This window comes from Hypomesus transpacificus, chromosome 11, assembly GCF_021917145.1.
Source record: "Hypomesus transpacificus isolate Combined female chromosome 11, fHypTra1, whole genome shotgun sequence".
Classification (NCBI taxonomy): domain Eukaryota; kingdom Metazoa; phylum Chordata; class Actinopteri; order Osmeriformes; family Osmeridae; genus Hypomesus; species Hypomesus transpacificus.
Window position 1 is genome coordinate 8,412,535 of NC_061070.1, and position 8,166 is coordinate 8,420,700.

Genomic DNA, 8,166 nt, shown 5'->3' on the forward strand with positions numbered 1-8,166 from the left:
TCGTACTCGGCCTGGTCGAAGGACGAGACGGAGGGGCCTTGGTCACTTTCGCAGTCTTCGTCATCAGTGACTGATCTGGAGGCCGAGTGTGCCATCTGCACAACAATGTCTAGCATTTTTTGAGCAGTGAGGTTAAGGTCGTGGCAACTAGCAACACTGTTTGCCTCACTCCTGGGACTAGGGCTCCTGGTGGCTGACTTCTCCTCCTTCTGCAGGTTCTCTTCCTCCTGCTCCTCCTTGCTGGCAGAGCTGCACTCCTCCTGCTGGGTGTAGAGAGGGAGGCTTTCCTGACACGAGGGTGTGCAAGCCTCCTTCTCCTCCCTTCCCTGGACCATGTTTCCCATCAGCCCTCCCTGGGTACTGCTGCTGCTCCTCCTGCTTCTTAGAACACCCTGGAGGATGTCAGGTTGCTCTGAGCCCTGAGAAGAGGCCGACATGGAGACACAGTTGCTGCGGGAGGAAGCGGCAGACATCGGGTCTTGGCTGAGGTGATGGACCTGGTAAAGGGCCATGGCGGGCAGCACTCCCTCATTGACCACATGGAGAACCCACTCCATCATCTCCTCTAAATGCTTCTCCAGCTCAGCTATGTTCTTGTTCTGAGAGAGAGAGAGAGAGAGAGAGAGAGAGAGAGAGAGAGATAGAGAGAGACAGAGAAAAGGGCATGGAGAGAGAGGAGAGAAAGGCAGCGTGAAAAAAGGGGGAGGAAGTTAAATCGCAGTACAGATACACATAGTTATTGTCAAGCTGAGTAAAAAATATTGGGTTAGACATTAAACATCTTATCTACCTTTCTCAACAGGACCATTTTGATGAGTCTCCACTAACTGTAACAAGAACAACAACGCATTTGTCTCTCTACAGTACAATGACAACTAACGACACATTGTAACATTGTGTTCATCAGGGCAGTAGCCTAAAGAGGACGTTAACAGGGACACTTACGAATGGGACATAATAGCTTCAAACAGAGGCTGGGGCGTGGTCTCCCGGGTCACTGGGTCATCCAGGGTGGGAGGAGAAGACGGTGGAGACTGAGCCTGAGGTCGGCGTGTAGTCAGAGGTGGAGACGGAGGTGATGTGGGTGGAGATGAAGGTGGAGGTAGAGAGAAGTTGGTTCTCTCCCCATCATCTGGTGTGGACCTGTACTTTAGGGTCTTGGGTTCCTCTGGTCCGAATGGCACAAAGGCTGACGGTCTTATTGGTGGAAGAACACCTACATGTAGAGGACAGACACAGTGTGATTGGTGGATCCCTCTCTTGATAGAAAGTGATCATTCAATCATGAATGTTGTACTCTTGATACATTAATAAACCAATACTCACAGTAGCTGGTCTGGGACATGGGAGGCATCTTCACACATGCACCACCAATCACCTGCAGGCAAGTCAAACGCTTAGCAAGGCATCGTGATAGAGAAGTTATCAGGTTTGTTGGAGAGGTGGAGGTAGATTGAGTTGAGTAGTTGGTGTCTGTAGTACCCAGTGAGGGGATGAGGGCCTTTTACTCACCATCCTGCCTGGTCCTGCCAGTTTCCGGGCCAGGTGTGAACCTTGTTCAGCAGCTGGCATACAGCCTCCAGTGCCCACATCAACCCTCCAGTACTGTGCCTGGGGTCCCTTGTTAGCCCCTCTAGCTTTGTCCGATCCTGCAGCCTTCCTGCCAGCCTTGGTCTTGCGGCCGGCCTTCGTGCATTGAGGAGGCAACAATATTATTAATGGCAAAGGCAGATGTTTCATCACCAAAACGACAGACTTGTATTGTATGCATCCTCAACTTCCTCTCCTAACCTACTGGTCCATAGAGTGAAACTGCTCACGATCAGAAGAAGCTCTGATAAGTCCCACAGGCATAGATTCAACTCTTAAATTGGTAATTCTGTGCCACATGGGTGAGGCATGTTTTTCCAAAGCACTAACACTTTTATCAGAATGATATAATATTGTATTGATGTTACTGTTACACTATCTGGTCAAAATCAGATGCCATTCCCTGGCTGTAACCACTGGAATACTGTTCAACTACACTACACTTCTGATTCTTGATTATCTGCTGCACTTACTTTATGCAAATACTATTAGCGTGTCATTTCGGATCAAATGGGTGTGCCTAATGAATATCTGATCAAATGTGTTGAGTTTCTACAGGCAGCTGTTCTTACCTGGAGGAGGTCCTGCTGTGCTGGGGACTTCCTGTCATGGGGCTGCAGGGGAGGAAACTTCAGTCCAGGCTCTGACCGACAGGGTGGCAGGGGCAACTGGGATGCAGTTGTGTCACGGAGACACGCAGGCTTGACACACACACACACACACACCATGTAAACACACGTGCACACAAACAAAAAAGGTGCGGTAGGTGGAATCGAGGTTACAATTAGCAGTGAAACACGACAAGGGAGAGAGAGGAGCCTTGAACAGAACTTTTGTTATCTTTTGATGAAGAAATGTAACTTGGAATTATGAAATATGACTCGGTTAGGTCAGTGTTAAACACAACTTTTAGACTCACAATAAATAAGAACCAAATATTTTTCGTGTTTTAATTGTTGTAGCTACTTCAAGATACCCAGCCTTACCTTCTGTTTACTCCTCAATTCTAGTATTTGATGTTTTGAGATGTCATCCATGTTTTCACACTTGGTAAGGATGACAAATTAAGAAATCACTTCTATAAAATGAAAAGTTTCTTGACTCTTTGCATGCGAAGCATTTTCCTTTATCACTGACATATTTGACCTCTTAGGATGAGTTATTAGCATTTGCTAAAGTGCGTCACAATCTCTGTATGCGTCATAATGTCCAGACTGTGCGGTGTCTCTCCCAAAGCAATGCGACGGAAAAGTGCGATTGCAAGTTTAAATAAACGAAAGTTTTTCAACTAAATTGGTAGGGAAATCGTTAACAGTGTGAATTGTACAGCGATTCTACGTCCTTTACCCAGGGCTATCCAACTACAATACTGTAAGTCGCTCTGGATAAGAGCGTCTGGTAGATGCTAAATGCCTAAATGTGAAAGCTACTTTCACGTTAACCACACAGTGAGGAATCAGCTTTGCTGTTAAAATATAAAGAGTGAAGCTTTATTGACACAAGCACATTACATGCACGGGTTGCATGTCAATCTCATCAGCGGATCTCATTGGTTTTCACATTATAATTGAGAGCGCATTACTGTTACTCTATTTGGCATGACCACCAGACCCTAGAATGTTCAGCCCCTCTGCTGCGATTGGTGGAGGACAACCAAAAGTCCCTCCCACACAGCCCTGGATCAATCATTGTCCACTGCAGGTAAGTTCCAGTTTAGGTTGAGTGTGGGTGTGTGTGCATCTGTGTATGTTAACCAGTTGTGGTCTCCTGCCCCTCTCCAGTGCCAGACATTGGTAGAACTGGTTGCTTCATCACCAGCCGTATCAGTTGTCAACAACTTAAGACACTAGGTGGACATACGAAGATTTGTATGCTGTTTACATCTGGACAGGTAATCGAGCACCCTGCACCCCTTCCAAACACCACCACCCCCACCCCTACCAATTGTTCCCCCTTCGTTAGCAAATGCTTCTCCGTCCCTCTGTCTCCATTTTACTGTCTCTCATATCCCATCCTCTCTGTCCCCCCTCTTCCTCACATTTCACTTCCTACTTGACACCCCTCCTATCCCTAGGGGTGGTATGGTTCAGACTACTGAGCAGTAGCAGTTCCTTTATGCCACCCTGGCCCAGTTCAGCACAGAGCTGGAGATGCAACCAAACAGACAGCAGGAAGACCAAGGGGAACCCATAGAGACAGGGGAACATGGAGAGCACAGAGAAGAGAGAGAGCAGAGGCAACGTAGAGACAGAGATGAACTGGTCATCAGGTCTAGTGCTGACAGCACAGCTTCAGAAACAGTATGACATCATCACACTACGCCGACATCTGGAGCACTACTCGGTGTGGGGCACAGTGATCAGCTATTCTACTTCCTAAGTCCCAGTTCTCATGAGGTTATCTGTTATCAATGTTATTTTCTGAAGCATACATGAGGACATTGAGACAAATGCATATGTATCTTCATGGATATGTTAATTAAATTGTAATATGTGACTTTATTTAAAACGTTTCTTCACCTTCAGCTTTATACAGAAGTAAAGTGTCTGTGTACTATTATTGTGACACACAATAATTTGCCTCTGTGTGGCTGCAGTCCTGATATGGAGATGTCACAAGCCTAAACACAAACAGCTTAGCAATTACAAGGGAAATATTTATTATTACTAAAATTATGAATAGCTCTGTTATGCATTTCAGAGTGGGAAATGGTTGCGGTGGTTGTTGAAGGGACAGGTCCTCTCCGTCTCCGAAGTCAGCAAGTGTGAAAGAAATGTTGGGCCTATATGTACAATGAATGTGTTTTAGAAGTTTACAGTTGGATAAGAAGCTCGATACAATGTATGTTAATTCAACTCCATTTGGTAGAGATGCCACCTGTAGTTTTATAACACCTAACTAGGAGACATGAAGTCTAAAGGCCGAAATATGCTTCTGCGTCTCCGTTTACGGATGGGCGGGTGCACGGATTCGCACGGATACGGACGGATAGACTGCGTTTATGGTTCTCCGTAGGCTGTGGGTTCTGAAAACAATTCACCGCCAGAAGAGTAGGTGGCGCAACGGTTTTTTGTTTACACGTCGTCGAGTGTTTATTTACCTAGGTTACCGAAAAGTCGGAGCAAATTTACAAATTAGCCGTTCCATCAATAAAATACGCACATTTTCAGCAACTACACTGCCCATTTCTCATCACATTTTAATTCAGATTCTGATTTACATGTACCGTTTAGCTGAAATATGAATTGTAAAAACCTTTCACGCAATGGCGGTCAAAGGATTCTGTTCGTCCTGCTATCACGGCAAACCCGCCCCTACCCCTGACGCAAGCGGTACTTAATACTGACCAATCACAGCCAAGGGGGTCTCCGTAGCTCTCCGTAGCTACGACGGAGAGTTACGAAATTAAGGAGGTGCACTTCAAGCTGTCCGAGGCTCTACGAGGGCTGACGGAGAGGTTGTAGAGGGCGTTCCACGGAGACGAAGGCGTTCCCATGTGTCCGTTTTTCGAAAAACGCAGAAGCATATATCGGCCTTAAGAGATGTGAAGTCTGGGTGACCTGAAAGGGTTCTTGTCACCTGGGGGGAAGAGACAGTTGGTCTGAAGAAAATGTGGATTCAACTGTATTGTCCGTCCATCCGTCCGTCATCTGCCGCTTGTCCGGGGATCGGGTCGCGGGGGCAGCGACCTAAGCAGGGAGGCCCAGACTTCCCTCCCCCCGGCCACTTCCACCAGCTCTTCCTGGGGGACCCCGAGGCGTTCCCAGGCCAGCTGAGAGACATAGTCCCTCCAGCGTGTCCTGGGTCTTCCCCGGGGCCTCTTCCCAGTGGGACGTGCCCGGAACACCTCACCAGGGAGGCGTCCAGGAGGCATCCTAATCAGATGCCCGAGCCACCTCAGCTGGCTCCTCTCGACGCGGAGGAGCAGCGGTTCTACTCTGAGCCCCTCCGGGATGACCGAGCTTCTCACCCTATATCTAAGGGAGAGCCCGGACACCCTGCGGAGAAAGTCATTTCAATCATTTCGGCCACTTGTATTCGCAATCTCGTTCTTTCGGTCACTACCCATAGTTTGTAGGTAAGGGTAGGAACGTAGTCACCAAACCGGACCCCCTCAACACCCTGGCTGCGCCTAGAATTTCTGTCCATATAGGTAATGAACAGAATTGGTGACATAGGGCAGCCCTGGCGGAGTCCAACCCTCACCGGAAACAAGTTCGACTTACTACCGGCAATGCGGACCAAACTCTGGCACCGGTCGTACAGGGACCGGACAGCCCCGATCAGGGAATCCGGTACCCCGTACTCTCGGAGCACCCCCACATGAGCCTCCGAGGGACACGGTCGAACGCCTTTTCCAAATCCACAAAACATGTGTAGAGTGGTTGGGCGAACTCCCATGTACCCTCCAGGACCCCTGAATAGACTTTCCCAGGGAGGCTGAGGAGTGTGATCCCCCTACAGTTGGAGCATACACTCCGGTCCCCCTTTTTAAAGAGGGGAACCACCACCCCGGTCTGCCAGTCCAGAGGCACTGTCCCCGATGTCCACTCGATGTTGCAGAGTCGTGTCAACCAAGACAGCCCTACAACATCCAGAGCCTTAAGGAACTCCGGGCGGACCTCGTCCACCCCAGGGGCCTGCCACCGCGGAGCTTTTCAACCACCTCGGCGACCTCAGCCCCAGAGATAGAAGGCCCCCCCCGATGTCCCCAGATTCTGCCTCCACGTCGGAAAGCTTGTTGGTGGAATTAAGGAGGTCTTCGAAGTATTCCTTCCACCGATCCAGGACGTCCCCCGTCGAGGTCAGCAGCGCACCATCCCCACCGTATACAGTGTTGACAGAGCACTGCTTCCCCCTCCTGAGCCGCCGGATGGTGGTCCAGAACCTTTTTGAAGCCGTTCGGAAGTCATTCTCCATGGCCTCGCCAAACTCCTCCCATGCCCGGGTTTTTGCCTCCGCGACCGCCAAAGCCGTGTTCCGCTTGGCCCGCCGGTACACATCAGCTGCCTCTGGAGTCCTACCAGCCAATAAAGTCCGATAGGCCTCCTTCTTCAGCTTGACGGCATCCCTCACATCCGGAGTCCACCACCGGGTCCGAGGGTTACCGCCGCGACATGCACCGACCGCCTTGCGGCCGCAACTCCGGTCAGCCGCTTCAACAATGGAGGCCCGGAACATGGCCCATTCGGACTCAATGTCCCCGGCCCCCCCCGAGACATGATCGAAGGTCTCCCGGAGGTGGGAGTTGAAGCTCCTTCTGACAGAGGGTTCCGCCAGCCGTTCCCAGCAGACCCTCACATTACGTTTGGGCCTGCCAGGCCTGACCGGCGTCCTCCCCCACCATCGAAGCCAACTCACCACCAGGTGGTGATCAGTTGACAGCTCCGCCCCTCTCCTCACCCGAGTGTCCAAGACATGCGGCCCCAAGTCCGATGACACGACTACAAAGTCGATCATCGAACTGAGACCTCGGGTGTCCTGGTGCCAGGTGCACATATGGACACCCTTATGCTTGAACATGGTGTTCGTTATGGACAAGCCGTGTCTAGCACAGAAGTCCAACAACAAAACACCACTCGGGTTCAGATCGGGGGGGCCGTTCCTCCCAATTACGCCCCTCCAGGTCTCACTGTCATTGCCCACATGAGCATTGAAGTCCCCCAGGAGGACGAGGGAATCCCCGGGAGGAGCGCTTTCCAGCACCCCCCCCCCAGAGACTCCAAAAAGGGTGGGTACTCTGAGCTGCCGTTTGGTGCATAAGCACAAACGACAGTGAGGACCCGTCCCCCCACCCGAAGGCGGAGGGAGGCTACCCTCTCGTCCACCGGGGTGAACCCCAATGTACAGGCGCCAAACCGAGGGGAAACCAGTATTCCCACCCCAGCTTGACGCCTCTCACCAAGGGCAACTCCAGAGTGGAAGAGAGTCCAGCCCCTCTCAAGGAGACTGATTCCGGAGCCTATGCTGTGCGTCGAGGCGAGGCCGACTATGTCTAGCCGGAAACTCTCTACCTCTCGCACCAGCTCAGGCTCCTTTCCCGCCAGCGAGGTGACGTTCCACGTCCCTAAAGATAGTTTCTGCAGCCAAGGATCAGACCGCCAAGGCCCCCGCCTTCGGCCGCCGCCCATCTCACACTTCACCCGACCCCCATGACCCCTCCTGCGGATGGTTAGCCCACTGGAAGAGGGTCCCACGTTGTCTCTTCGGGCTGTGCCCGACCGGGCCCCATGGGAAAAGGCCCGGCCACCAGGCGCTCGCCATCGAGCCCCACCCCCGGGCCTGGCTCCAGGGGGGGGCCCCGGTGACCCGCTTCCGGGCAGGGGCAACTGAGAACCATTGTTGTGTTTCTTCATGGTTGTTTTTTTGAGCCACGCTTTGTCTGGTCTTTCACCTGGAACCTGTTTGCCTTGGGTGACCCTACCAGGGGCATGAAGCCCCCGACAACATAGCTTCCAGGATCACTAGGACACGCAAACCCCTCCACCGCGGTAAGGTGGTGACTCAAGGAGGGGAACTGTATTGTTCTAAGGATTTAACCAATGACAGAAGAGATTTAGTATAGCTTCCTGTCTG